This window comes from Marmota monax, unplaced genomic scaffold, assembly GCF_021218885.2.
Source record: "Marmota monax isolate L192 unplaced genomic scaffold, Marmota_monax_Labrador192_F-V1.1 WCK01_AAM20220418_F8-fsc00001, whole genome shotgun sequence".
In the NCBI taxonomy this organism is placed as follows: Eukaryota; Metazoa; Chordata; class Mammalia; order Rodentia; family Sciuridae; genus Marmota; species Marmota monax.
Genome location: NW_026693777.1, coordinates 8,319,859 through 8,328,591, shown reverse-complemented (window position 1 = coordinate 8,328,591; position 8,733 = coordinate 8,319,859). Strand labels below are relative to the sequence as shown.

The window sequence follows — 8,733 nt, the reverse complement described above, 5'->3', positions numbered from 1 at the left end:
ACAATGCTCCAGAAAAGTAGTCCACAGTATAGCTGAATTAATTATAAATCACTCCTGGGTAAAACTCTTCTCCCACCCAGTTTTTGAACAACCTGATAGGTTTAGTTTGATGAAGATGATGGCAGAGCCAATGGTTTCCTGATCAGATCTTCCTTGGAATAAATTTTTATCCTTTCTATCTAGAAATCTCTCTTTCTGCTACAATACAGTTGTTTTTAATGTCCTTTCTATTGCTGGGACTTTGCCTTTTTCTTCTGTTTTGATGAAACTGATTTATTTCAATGACTGTGATGCTTAAGGCTCCAGTTAATACCAATTAACTAACACACCTTATAGGATAAAGGTGAGGGGACTCAGTGTCTACCCACTGTCATCCTCTTCTTCCCATCCACTGAAGTGAACCCTCACTAATTCAAGTCATTGTGACTACACATATTAAATATGGCTCCATGAGACCTAATGAGGCCCCATGAGAGTGCTTCTAATTTCATTTCTACATGACATCCATGATTTTAAACATCCTTACAAAATAACTTTTACTGATTTTTGCAATGGAGTCAGTGTCCTTGAAGTAGTTCAAACTCATAAAAGGAAGTTTTATGAAACCTCAGGGTGGAGTAAGTTCAATCATGTTATCTTTACAGAAACCAACAGGGAAAATAAGAAAAGTTTGTATAACAAAATCAATCTGTCTCCTGCTTCTGAGCCATCCATCCCAGTCCTCAGAATTCTATCAGCCAGTACATAATGGTCATGCCACACACTGTAGAAAGATTTAATGGATCTATAGCTCCCAATTTCATTCTTTCTTTGAACTGCTACTTTGGGCTATTTCATTTACTTAAGTAAAGAAATGTGATGATGTATTAGAATGCCATCCTATCTTTTTTATAATGACAGATACTTTTTTTTAATGGATGGCCTGTGCTTCAGATCAACCAATGTGGTAAATTAAGGTGCTATGCATATGGTGCCAGAAGCCATCTACTTTGTGTTCACTCTATTCATATACCATTGCTAATTATCGTCCAATTATACTTTCTACCACTGCCCCTCATGTTTAACACAAATGCCTCTTGTCAACCACTTCTGCTCTAATGCAAGGTTTAAAAGAAACCTGCATGCTCTCTGAAGCCTTTTGTGAGAAATCAGGAGGAAATATTTCGGCAAAAGTCTTTTTTACTACAACAGCTTTCCAATTTGTATATGTATGTTGAAAAGCTCTGAGAAGAACAAGAGATTTTTCACTGGTTTCACATCAACCAATTGGAATATTACACTAGAAGTCCAGAGCACAGTCATTTCAAACCCATCATATGTTGAAAGGGCACTGTGACTTGCTAATTTTATAATTCTAGCAATCCAGAAGACTTTCGTTGGTATGCAATGGTCTGTCTTTGGAAATTTTACTCTCACATTTTGTGAGATATCACCTCAGCAGGTTTTAATATGTGCATGTTTAAAAAAACAGATAACAGAGTTAAAAAGCTGTTGCTATCACTTTATTTATCCTAGCGAAAATCTTCCATGGAGACTATTGTTTAGATTTTCCAATGAGTCCCCATACTGAGCATAAGTAGCTAGTTTTGTAACCAACAGTGGTTCCTGAAGGACTTTTGTTTTCTTTGTTGGAGTTTTACCTATGACCTGAAATCTAGCCAAGTTCCTGCCTTCTTTGAGTTTGGTGAATGACTTCTTGAGCATGAAACATTGCAGAAACATTTTGTTTTAGACTAACAGTATTTTTTTCTCATGCCAACCATCTCACACATCTTGCAGGAGGCCACACTCAATTGGTTTGCCATTTGAATACGTGTAGCTTTATCCATTGTTGTTGGTAATTGGGAGGTTACAAAGTAAAGGAGAGACTTCTTCACTCTCCTGAGAGTTGGAGCTGCTACTTGTGTCTTCACTGAAACTATCATAACCATCAGACATCCTGAGACATTCTCCTTTACTTTAGGACCTTGAAGACTGTTCTGTCACTTTTTAGAGGATGCAGAATGGATGGCTTCTTTTGAGTGGCCTATAATGTCTCTTCTGGCTCAGATCTTTTGTGTTTCTGGCAGGGCTTCATGAGTATGCGTCCACTGGTGCTCCCTGACCATGACATTGCTCTCTCCTCAGCTAGGTCCAGTCCAGTGGTTCCTGTAACAGCTCCTCTCTTTCCCTCCTGTAACTCAGGTAACCCTAGGATATCAACTTTCAATAAGTATCATTTTTTTTCCTCTAGACCTTTTAAGGAAGAAATATAAATCAAGTTGAATATCTCAAAATCAATAAAATATAAAAGTTATTACCTATGACCCAATGGGACAAATGCAAAAGACAAAATCCATAATTGGTAGAGTATCCAAAGACTGGAAATAATATCTAAATACCTGTAAGTTTCCCCATGCCACAAATATATCCAATTGATCCATTAAGAATTTCAAGCTAGACATCCAAAATTGAGTCAGATAAAAGTTTCCAGAAATATTTTCTCCTGTATGTCCATTTGTCATCTAAGCCCACAACTGTTGGTGTAGTTTTATAACATCTTATAAAAATTACTTCTCTTAGAATTATATAGTCCAGTTCCTCTCTCTTATTACTTCATATTTTTGTTTCTATATTTATTTTTCTTAGTAATTCTGTTACAAACTTTGAAATATCATTATATCATTGAAAAATATCAATGGCACATTCATCATGTGATACTATTTCTAATGGTAGAAACTACAAAAATGATAAAAACAGAAAGATATTAATAATTTAAAATACATTCGCCCATACCCCAAAAAGTTAGGAATGGGATAAAAGTGAAAAGAGGTATAAATATTAAATCCCAAATCTTGTAATCATTATCCACCTAGCATCACTTTTCATAATGAAAGTGTATTTTATACTTTTATAAAGCACACACTGCTTCTGGATCCATTATAGTCAGGAATCTTAAGGAAGTGAAAAACAATCATAATTATAGCAAGTCTGTAAAACATTCTCAAGTTGCAGAAGAATTAAAAGAAGTGTAAAATTACCTGTAATGAGTCAAGTTCCTTTTAAGACATTGTAGCATATTTTATGCTAGATATTTCTATCATTTCCAAATCCTAATGAAGACATTAAATAGAGGTTATTATTTCCAACTATAGTCTATAGTTAATAATAAGGTTAACATTTTCATCTAATGAAGTGATTTCTAATAGAGGCACTCTTATAAATGTTATATATTTTGAGTTAAAACCTACAGTAGAACTTCGTACTATATTGCATATACTTTGTTTAAAGGTTAATTTGTTCATGTTTTAAAATGCATCTCTATTATTTTGTTATTTTCTACTTCCTTAATCATAAACATTATTAGGAAAACTCTGAAAGCCACTTATTTTGTCTTTTATTAGTTACTTAAAATTGATCTATTTTTTTCAATGGTCACAAATGGGATAACAAATATAACAACAATTCACTAAAGATGAAAATATGACTCTAACGTGTATTATCATTATACTTTCTCATTTAAAACCAATTTCTACATGAAAACTGAAATCATCAAGAAGTTGTAGAATTTTTCAAGATCTAGACCAGGTACTGATAGATGATTACACTAATGATGTAGGTTTTCAAGGAATATGAAAGACCATTAGAAAGAAAAAGATAGGGATGTCTTGGTAGAATAATATGCTTAGAAAGATATTTGAAATTAATATAAAGATTTCAGGGTTGATGATAATTATGATGTTAAGAACCTTAAGTATTAATGTTTATTAGATAGCCTATGGTTCATATAGAACCTATGTAGGGCATAGATAGACCCAAACAACTCCATGATTAAACTACAAACTCTGAAATTCAAGTATCAAAATCCTGCATATGGCTTTTTTCTTGTTGTTTTCATATAAAAATGTTAATTAAATTAGCTTCCATTTCTTACTTTTTTTTGATAATTAAGTAAATACATCTGCAATATTTACAGCAGTACCTGGTTCATAGTTGCCCATAATTCAATAACTGTTGGCTAGATATTCATTAGCATTCTTTCAATTACATGGATTATTTATGCCCTAAAATACCACCATTAATAAATTAGAGATAAATTAGGCACAAACCTTGTGTACTGTTTTTTGGTTTCCTTTATTCACTTCCTTCTTTTCAGCTGCCCTGTCCACTGACTAGACAGTATTGTCATGACCTTCCATCACCTCTTCAGAGTTCCTAGTATTACCTGGAGTTAGAGTCCCAGCTCAGTGTGGGCCTCACCCCCAGGGCCATATTCCATCTGTGATCTACTTCTAGATTTAGATAAAATGTCCTTTCCAGCTATGAGCTATGGTTTCCTGAGCCAGCACCATACCCTCAAATGACCAACCAGATCCTTTTATGTAGTAAATTTGTCTGGGTTTACTGAGGTGATCTTGTTTTACACTATTGTAGTATGCAATTATTAATAGTAGCCCAGTGTGTTCCTAAAACTTTCCTAATAAGTTCTGTGACTACTACACTGATGAGTTGAGAAAGAGCTGGTTTGGTATTGGTGAAGACATAAACAGATAGATGAAACAGAATGGAAAGCCAGAAATAGATCCACAAAACATGATAAATTGATTTTCAGCATAGATTCAAAGCCAACTGAGAAATTACAGTTTGATATGAAAACATTTAATTAACAAAAACCTTGACCTACAATTGAGCATTTATACAAAATTAACTAAAAATGCATCAGACCTAAATTAAATTTCTAAAATTTTTAAATAGTAAAAGGAAATTTCAGTAAAATCTGTGTGATCTTGAAATTTGAAAATATTTCAGAGATATAACTCTAGAAGTGTCATCCATAAAAGAAGAGGTGACAAAGTAGACTCTATTAAAATTAATATCAATATCAAGACCCTGTCAAGAGAATGAAAAGAAAAATGAATGTACCACCTGAAAGAAATTGTTTTTAAATTATATGATAAAGAGCTTATTTCCAGAATATAAAAATAACATATAAACTGTAATAGAAAAATAAAAACACAATTAAATATATTTGACAAGAGATTCAGGTAGTTACTTAGCTCAGAAAAATATGTTCAATATAATTAGTACACAAGGAAATATAAATTAAAACTACAAGAAGTCATAATTTACATTAATGTAAAGTCAAAAATGGGAAGAACAATGATGTGGAAGATTTTTAATTTTTATATGTTGTTGATGGCCAGCTGCTTTTGAAACTTGGTGTAGTTTCTTGTAAAGTGAAGCATATGCTTATCATGTGACCCAGCAAATCCATTCCTAATTATTTACCTAGGATAAATGAAATCCTATCTTCATATTAAAAGGTTAGATGCAAAGATTTATTTATGATCACCAAAAATATATTGGAGTGTTGGGTGATCACAACAAATGGCAAAATAGTGAAAAAGAAACCTTATTTGTTTTTCTTCTTTGGGATTTCCATGTAATAGAATAATACCAAGCAATAAAAAGAATAAACCAGGAAACAATATGTTTTGGTCTCAAATATATTTTACTAATTGAAAGAAACCCAATTTGGAAATCTACCAAGTGAATCATTCCATTTACATGACTTTTTGAAAAGAGGTAAGTATTATGACAGAAAACATATGTCATTGTCAGCAAGTCAGGAATGAGAGAAAATGACTCTAAAGGGGCATAGAATTGTTTTTGTGTGATAATAGAACTAATATTTACACTGGTGAGGGTGCAAATATGCATGACTTTCAAAATGCATATGTAACTGTCCAAGAAAAAATAGTTTTGCTTTATGTAAATTATATTTTAATTAAAAGTAAAATTACAAAAAAAGAACAGTAGGATAAGATTATAAAAGATTCCTTCACTGAGAAAAAGAAACTAAAGTGTAGAAATTTCTAAGTAAAAAAAAGTAAATAAATTTCAAGCATTTCAAATCACCTTCATTTAAAATTTTCTTTATTCTAAATATAAAAATGGTCCAAATTATGAAACATTAATTTTGATTAACAGTGTATGCTTATGAGACACAAGGCACATTTTATCCCAGAATTAACAAGCCATATAAGTATAAGAGCTCTACTGTTTTGCTTTTAGTGATTTTTTTTATGAAGATCGCTATTACATATTTCAGTATTTAATTTATCTTCCTTTATAGTATTCTAAATACAGACTATGTAGTTCAGGGTTTTTTATAGCCTGGAGTTCTATTACTAAGGCTACACTATTCTAATATGTTATTAGGAGAAAATGTATGAAATTTTCTCTTTCATGTATCTGTTAGTAAAAGAGAAAAATGCTTGCCACATTCGTACTTTGTTGATATTATACCATCTGGGATTGAACATTTTTTTTTAAACAAGGGATTTTACTCCATTGAACAAAGGCAATGTGGATCCCAAGCTATAATATTTTTAAGTAAGAACAATGAAAATGAGAATTTAATGTATTTGAAGCTAACGGTCAGTGTTAGTACTGCCACTGGTATTAAAAATGAATTAAGTAAGCCACCTCATTGTAAGAAAAAGGAAACCAAGGCCAAGAAAGCTGATATACTTATTCAAGATGGTACACCTAAATGGAATCAGAGACTGGAATCAATACTTGTCCCCTCACTATCAGTTTATTATCCTTTATACTCTGATACAGAATTAAATGTTTTGCTGATATTTACTGATAATATAACAAGTATAATTTATATTCTGCTCACTCAGAAATAGTTATTTGAATCGCAAGCTCCTGATTTCTGAAGTAAACCTATTATTTCCTGCCGCAGCCCGGCTGGCTGGGCAAAATAGCGGGGGGGGGGGGAGGGGGTGACGAGCAACTTGTGTACATTGATACAGCAGGAGTGGGAGCCATTTATTGTAGGACAGGAAGGGTATATATACATTCCACACAGCTTATCTTAATTAACATAAACTAGATACAGCAGTCAACCAATAAGGAATCTCCACACTTAATGGCTCCCTGGCATTACTTCACAAACCACTCCCTCTGGCAAAATGCCAGGCACCATCTTGACTTGTTTACAGACTCTAACATTTCCTGTGACTTATTTTCAATTTTTAACATTAAATATAGTTTCAGTGTTATATCTGCTTAAAGAACTAAAAAAAATAGAAATTACTTACACTTACCTAATATTTATATGTGAACATACTAGAATGTACAAATAGAATGTTAAGTCCCCCTTTGAAATTAAATGAGAGAAAATTTAGGAATAAATAACAGGAAGATATATTTACTGTTAGAAATTTGCTCTGCTTTTTAACTTTCCCTTCTATTAATTGCTCAACTCTTTTTGTTTGTTTGTTTGTTTGTTTTAGTACCAGGGATTGAAACCAAGGGTGCTCAACCACTGAGTCACATGCCCAACTCTCTCCCCACCTTTTTTTTTAACTTTTATTTTGAAATAGGAGACAGAGTCTTGCTAACTAGCTGAGGCTGGCCTTAACTTGTGATACTCCTACCTCAGTCTCCTGAGCTGCTGGGATTACAGTTATATGCCACCAGGCCTGGCAAGCCTCTGGTGTTAGGAGGTCCCAAATTAGCATAGAAAATTCAACTTAGGATTTCAATTGATCTTAAAAATATTTTTGTGAGTTTTTATAGGGGACAGAATAAGATTTTATTTGTATTAAATATTATGCTTTCTGTAGTATTTCTTCTTTTTGTGTGCATTTATTTTAATTACATTATTTACTAAATGAACATAATTGGTTTTTCACCGTTAGCATGTTTTTGAGTCTTTTTCCTTGAAGTACAACTTAAAAGGATCACAATTCTTTATAAGATACATTTTTAATCTGCTGAAACACATATTTTCATGAAAGGTAAATTTATTCTTTCTGAAATGTAGAATATTCACAACATTTTTGTAACCTTTTACCCAAGATTTTATAGATATTATTGGAAGACCTGTATAGAAGAGAATAAATGTATAATTAAGCATGAATTTATCAATATTGGATTAAGAATGGAATGAATTTTTTAGTTATCTCATATTTGTTGAGCACACTGTCAAAATTAGAACATTTTCACAAATGATATTCATTTTATTCTACTGTGCTGATTTTTATCAGTTTTTTTTTTATCCTTTTGCCTTCCTTCTGGTAAGAACTCTTGTTAACATTCTTTCCACATATCTTTTGTTTATTTTCCTTGATTAGTAGGAACATTGCAATATTTAACATTCAATTGAATTTTAATTCTGGAAATGCATGTTATATTTGACATACTCTCTCCCCTTTTCATTGGGTGTCTGAAGTAGTTCTGCTTTTAGCAGATTTTTTTTTTAGTTATACATGGACATGATTTCTTTATTTTGTTTATTTGTTTTTATATTGTGCTTAGGTTCGAACCCGGTACCTCACATGTGTGAGGCAAGTGTTCTGCCACTGAGCCACAACCCCAACCCTCTGCAGATTTTTTTTATTGGTTGCTCAAGACAATACATTGATCTTGACATATTATACATTTGATTCAAATGGGGTATGAATTCTTATTTTTCCACGTGTACAGATTGCAGGATCACATTGGTTATACAGCCATGTGTATACATACAGCAATACTAGTGTCTGTTGTATTCTACTGCCCTTCCTATCCCCCCTCTCCTCCCCTCCCCTCCCATCACCTCTCTCTACCCAATCTACTGTGACACATTTCTCTCTCTTTTTTTCTTCCCCCTCACACCATCATATATGGAATTTTGTATAACAATGAGGGTCTCCTTCCATCTTTTGTGCAATTCCCCTTCTCCCTCCCATTCCCTCC

The 8,733-nt window shown here is 32.7% G+C and overlaps 1 pseudogene; it reads right to left on the bottom strand.

The window, feature by feature from the left end:
• Window positions 1-215: 215 nt before the first annotated feature.
• Window positions 216-1,938, bottom strand: LOC124104124 (MBT domain-containing protein 1-like; annotated as a pseudogene).
• Between the last annotated feature and the right edge of the window lie 6,795 nt (window positions 1,939-8,733).